The following is a 6493-nucleotide window of genomic DNA, read 5'->3' as shown; positions in this document are numbered from 1 at the left end:
CAAAATTTGAGGTCATTTGGACGTGGTTTGGTTGGTTTCGGCATAGGTTGCCGAATTTGGAAATTTAAAAGTTCTTAGGCTTGAATCCGAGGGTAATTTGGTGTTTGGATGTTGTTTTGAGTGACTCAAAGGTTCGACTAAGTTTGTATGTTGATATATGACTTGTTGGTATTTTTTGTTGAGGTCCAGAGGGCCTCGGGATGATTCCAGGTGGTTAACGGATTTGTCGAAGTTGGAATTTGCAGCTGGAGCTGCTGCTTCTGCTATTTCTGCACCTGCGGAAGGAAGAGTCGCAGGTGCGAGGCCGCTGGTGCGAGTTGGAGGTCGCATCTGCGACCCCGCAAGTGCAAAACCTGGGGTGTAGATGTAGAAAGGGAAATGCTGGGCAGGCTTCGCAAAAGCGGAGGAAACGCGCAGACACGCCTTCGCAGGTGCGACGGGTTTGCCGCAGATACGGAGTCTGGGCGCATAAGTGAGTTGCGCAGGTGAGGCTCCTTGGACCGCAGGTGCGGTCGCACGGGTGCGAGAAAATGGCCGCAGGTGCGAGAAGCCTGGGCAGAGGGTAAATATTGCACACTTCGAGAATTTTTGGGCATTCTTCACGATTTCTATTCGGATTTGAAGCTTTTTGGAGAGTTTTGAAGAGGGAATCAAGGGGGTTTTCATTGAGGTAAGTTACTTGAGCCTAATACTCGTATATATGGTGATTTACCTATTGTTTAATCATTGTAATTAGTGAAAATAAGGGGTTAGGGCTTGGAATTATTGGAGAGTAATTTAAGGATTTGAATGACCAAATGATGTCGGATTTTGATGAATTTGGTATGGTTTGACTCGTGAGTGAATGAGCTTTCTAGTTTTGTGAATTTTGTTGGATTTCGAGACGTGGTCCCGGAGGCCGGGTTTGAGCCAATTTCGGGTTTTGGTCTAATTTTGTAGCTTTTCTTGTGGAATTCATTCCATTAGCGTATATTGATGGTATTGTACTGATTGTGAATAGATTTAGAGCATTTGGAGGCCGAGTCTAGAGGCAAGAGCATAGCGGGGTAGAGATTTGACCGGTTTGAGGTAAGTAATGATTGTAAATCTAGTCCCGAGGGTACGAAATCCTGGAGTTTGTATCATTCTACTATTGTTTTAGTGACGCACATGCTAGGTGACGGGCATGTGGGCATGCACTGTATGGGATTGTGACTTGGTCCATCCCATAGCGACTGTAAAGTTGCATCCTTTGTTGAAACTATATGATACTTATATGTTTTAGAAAGAATTTCTGTAAATTGGGCAGAATGCCATGTTTGGGCCTTGCGCCAGTGCTGTTTGGACCCTTAGGGGCTTTTTCTTACTATCCACTCATTGTTTTCGATTGAAAATCTATACTCAGTCATGTTTATACTTGTGTACCACATAACTTAGTTTTATGACTCTATTTTGATGCATATAAATGCTTTGGGCCGAATGCCCTGTATTATTGAAATGTCCGAGTGGTTTGAGAGGGTTATGACTGAGTGAGGCCGAGGGCCTGATTTGTGAGGATATTTATGGGATCGAGCTGCACGCCGCAGCATGTTGATATCGGCCGAGGGCCTAATTGTGAGGATGAGTGTGGATCGGGGCTACCCGCCTGCAGCATACTTTATTATTATAGCACGTGAGTTGTCCGTGCAGCACGTGAGTTGTCCATGCAGATTATTAGTGCTTGGGATGAAGGAGCCCCTCCGGAGTCTGTACACACCCCCAGTAAGCGCATGTACCTACTGAGTGCGAGTGTCGAGTGTTGAGTGCCGAGTGTCGAGTGCTGAGTGACTGGGAGGCATGAGTGATTGTGAGGTATGCCCAAGTGGCAAAAGTGATTGTGAGCTATAACCGAGTGGCACGAGTGACTGTGAGGCTTGCCCGATGGGCTGTTTATGATTTCATCATTTTTGCTCACCTTTGCATTGAGCCTTTGTTTGAAAAACTATTGGAAAAATATCTTTAAAGGATTTTTACTGGAATCGGGTTTAAATGAAATGATTTCATTTAAACACTGAATTTTAAAGCATGTTTCACTTTACTTAGATTTCATGATATGAACGTTATATGCTTACTGAGTTGGCATACTCACGTTACTCTCTGCACCTTGTGTGCAGATTCAGGTGTAGCTGGACACGATAGCGGTTATTGAGTGTTCTGGTTGCAGATTTTTCTTGGAGATAGCAACGTAGCTGTTTGGCGATCGTAGCCCCTGCTCTTCTCCCTCTTATCTTCCTCTAGTTGTATTTAGCTATTTTCCAAGCTGAGTTAGCCTTGATATTGTTAGATAGATTGTAGTAGATGCTCATGACTAGTGACACCCCAATGTCGTGCTTTTCCTTCCGCACTTTTATTTTTGATTGGGAACTCCTTTACGAAGGTTTTTATGTTAATTAACATTGAAATGATCTTTGAAAATAAAATATCGGTTTGTTTTTTAAATGAGTCGGCTTGCCTAGTTCCACGATAGGCGCCATCACGTCAGGGGTTAGTTTGGGTTGTGAAAAATATGTAGTCCTAACAGACAGAAAATGGGCTGATTTTGTAAGCCTATCAACAATCACCCATATAGAATCGAACTTACGCTGGGTACAAGGTAAGCCTACGATGAAATCCATATTGATTACTTCCCACTTCCAAGTTGGAATCCCTATAGCCTGCAATAATCCACCGGGTTTTTGATGCTCAATCTTGACCTGCTGACAGTTAGGGCACTGAGCAACAAACTCCGCTATATCCTTTTTCATTCCGTCCCACCAATATACTTCCCTGATATCATGATACATATTTGTTGCTCCTGGATGGATAGAATAACGAGAATAGTGAGATTCTCCCATAACCTACCGACGCAACCCTACGACATTAGGGACACATAGTCATCCTCGATATCTGAGGACCCTATCTTCTATAATTTCAAACGGTGTCTTCTCCTTCTGAGGGTGGTATCCCTATAATGAACTAACACAAGATCCTCGTATTGGCGGTCCTATACTTCAGTTACTAAAGAGGATGTTGTCGTATCCTGAATAATAATTCCAATATCACTTGAGTCCAGCAACCGAACTCTAAGACTAGCTAGCTGATGAATCTCATGGGCTACTCCCATCTTTTCTGGCTGTAAATATGACAGGCTACCCATAGATCTACGGCTGAGGGCATCGGCTACTACGTTCTCCCTCCCCGGATGGTATAAAATATCAACTTCATAGTCTTTAAGTAGCTCCAACCATCTCCTTTGACGTAAATTCAATTCCTTTTGCTTGAAGATATACTGGAGGCTCTTATTATCCGTATAGATATCAACATGAATGCCATACAAGTAGTGCCTCCACATCTTTAGTGCATGAATTACTGCGGCTAACTCTAAATCGTGAGTCGGGTAATTTTTCTCCTGCTTTCATAGTTCTCTAGAAGCATAAGCTACAACCTTTCCATGCTACATCAGCACGCAACCCAATCCAATGCCCGAAGCATCACAATAGATAATATAACCATCGGTCCCTTCTGGGAGCGTTAGAACCGGTGCAGAAGTCAATCTATCCTTCAATGCCTGGAAACTCCGTTTGCAAGTATCAGTCCATTGAAACTTTGCTCCCTTCTGAGTCAACTTTGTCAAAGGTGCTGAAAGGGAAGAAAATCCCTCTACAAATCTCCTGTAATAACCTGCCAAACTGAGAAAGTTACGAACCTCCATCGGTGTCGTGGGTCTAGGCCAAGTCTTTACTGCCTCAATCTTTTGTGTATCAACCCGGATACATTCACTCGAAATGATATGCCCAAGGAAAGCTACAGAGTTCAACCAGAATTCACATTTAGAGAATTTTGCATACAACTTCCCTCTTTGTAGAACTCTGAGCACAGTACACAAATGATCTGCATGTTCAGCCTCTGGATGAGAATACACCAATATATCATCGATAAATACAATTACGAACTGATCTAAAAATTGCCTGAACACACGGTTCATCAAATCCATGAATACTTATGGGGCATTGGTCAAATCAAATGACATAACACATAACTCAAAGTGCCCGTATCAGGTCCTGAATGTTGTCTTCGGAATATCTTCCTCCTTAACCCTTACCTGATGGTACCCGGACCTCAAGTCTATCTTTGAAAAAAACTTGGCACCTTGCAACTGCCAAATAAATCATCAATCCTCGGGAGCGGGGTACTTATTCTTGATTGTCACCTTATTCAACTGTCTATAATCAATACACATCCATAGGGAACCATCTTTCTTCCTCACAAATAACACAGGTGCTCCCCACGATGATGTACTAGGTCTGATAAAGTCTTTTTCAAGCAAGTCCTTTAGTTGTTCCTTTAACTCTTTCAGCTCTGCAGGGCCATTCTATAGGGAGGAATAGATATTGGATGAGTATCTGGTAGTAGGTCAATAGCAAACTCAATTTCTCGTTCTGGCGGTAGACCCGGAAGCTCATCCGGAAAAACATCGAGAAACTCATTAACCCCAGGGATCGACTGAATGGTTGGTGACTCTACTTCCATATCCTGAACCCGAACTAAGTGATAAATACAGCCCTTTCTGATCATCTTCCTTGCCTTGAGATAAGAAATAAATCTACTTCTCGGCGACACCGTATTACCTTTCCACTCCATAACAGTCTCCCCTGGAAATTGAAATCGGACTATCTTTGATCTACAATCAACGTTGGCATGACATGAAGCCAACCAATCCATACCCATTATAACATCAAATTCTACCATGTCTAACTCGATTAGGTCTGCTATGGTAGATCGACTATGAATCACTATTATACAACCCCTATATTCTTGCTTAGCTACCACTGAGTCCCCAATAGGTGTAGACATCTCAAAAGGTTTAACCAATTCGGGTTTTATTCCAAACTTTCTAGCAACCAACGGAGTAACATATGATAAGGTGGAACCTAGGTCAATCAGTGCATATACATCATAAGAGAAGACTGATAATATACCTGTAACAACATCAGGCGATGACTCCTGATCCTGTCATCCTGCCAATGCATAAATGCGGTTCTGAGGACCGCTCGAGCTAGATTCTCCACCTATGCCTCTACCACAACTCATTGGTGCTTGTGAACCTTGACCAGGGGGCGTACTGATGATGACGAACCGGCTGTAAATCCCGCTGGCTGAGCTATGCTTGCATCACCTCTCGTCAAACAATCCCTCATAATGTGGCCCGGATAACCACAAGTATAAAAAGCACTGAACCCCATACGGCACTACCCGGTATGCTACTTACCACACTGAGCACATCATGGCAAGGGCGGCCTCATCTAACTTGACTCACCCCTATACTGAGAACCTGAGGCCCTGAAATTCTGACCAGGCCCTGAATATGTGGAACGATCAAATCTCTTACCGCCAAACTGAGGGGGCACGCTAGCCGATGGCTCGGCTGGATACCTCAGGTATTGTGGTCTTTGACCACTTCGAAACTCACCAGAAGGACCCGAAGACCTCGTTCTCTTATTTTGGGCCCTATCATGCTCACGATCGGCCCTCTGCTTCTGCTTACGCTCCTCTACACCCTGAGCGTATGCCTGAATACAAGAAATATCCATGTCTGGCTGAAGTGAGACCGACATACAATCGTTAAGCAAGTGCGGCTCTAATCCCATCACGAACCGGTGAACCCGTTCCTCCATCTTAGATACAATAGTGGGAGCATACCTAGCCAATGAATCAAACTGCAGACTGTATTCTCGAACACTCATGTTACCCTGCCGAAAGGTCAAGAACCTATCAACTCTGGCCCGTCTAAGCTCTGGTGGCAGATAATAACGAAGAAAATCTTTTGTAAACTCCTGCCATACTTCTAGAGGGGCATCCTCACCTCTGGACAATTCCGAAGACTCATACCAATTTACTGCAACATCTTGGAGTCTATAGGAAGCTAGCTCAACTGACTAAGTCACAGTGGCCTTCATTACCCTCAACGTCCTCTTCATTCTATCAATAAATACCTGAGGGTCCTCGTTTGGATCTGCCCCCGTGAATACCGGAGGGTCTAAATTAATGAAATATTGAACCCTCGTGCTGACGGACCTATCTGCATGACTAACACATACTTCCTGATGCCGAGCCTGTGCAGCTACTAATCGAGTTAATAGCTGAATAGCATCTCTCATCTCCTGACCCGGTGCATCCGGCTAAGGGGCTGAACGTACAGGGGCGGGCGCTGGAGCTGGTGCCCCTCGGAGCTCTCCTGGAGAGGGCGGGGTATGTGAAGTCTGAGATGGAATCTCACTATGAGACTCTCCCCGAGCCCTGGTCACTCGTGGCGCTCGACTAGTAATCTCACCAGCCACGGACTTTCCCTTCTGGGTGGCTGTAGTCTTTGGAGGCATTGCTGAAAATATAACATATTGTTAGGAACATGAATTCTTATATCGCACGATCTAAGATAAGAAAAGAGGATAACATCCTATATGTCCTGTAGCCTCCTGTTTATAAGTGTGGTGCACAA

This window comes from Nicotiana tomentosiformis, chromosome 8, assembly GCF_000390325.3.
Source record: "Nicotiana tomentosiformis chromosome 8, ASM39032v3, whole genome shotgun sequence".
NCBI lineage: Eukaryota > Viridiplantae > Streptophyta > Magnoliopsida > Solanales > Solanaceae > Nicotiana > Nicotiana tomentosiformis.
Note: the sequence above shows the minus strand (reverse complement) of the source record.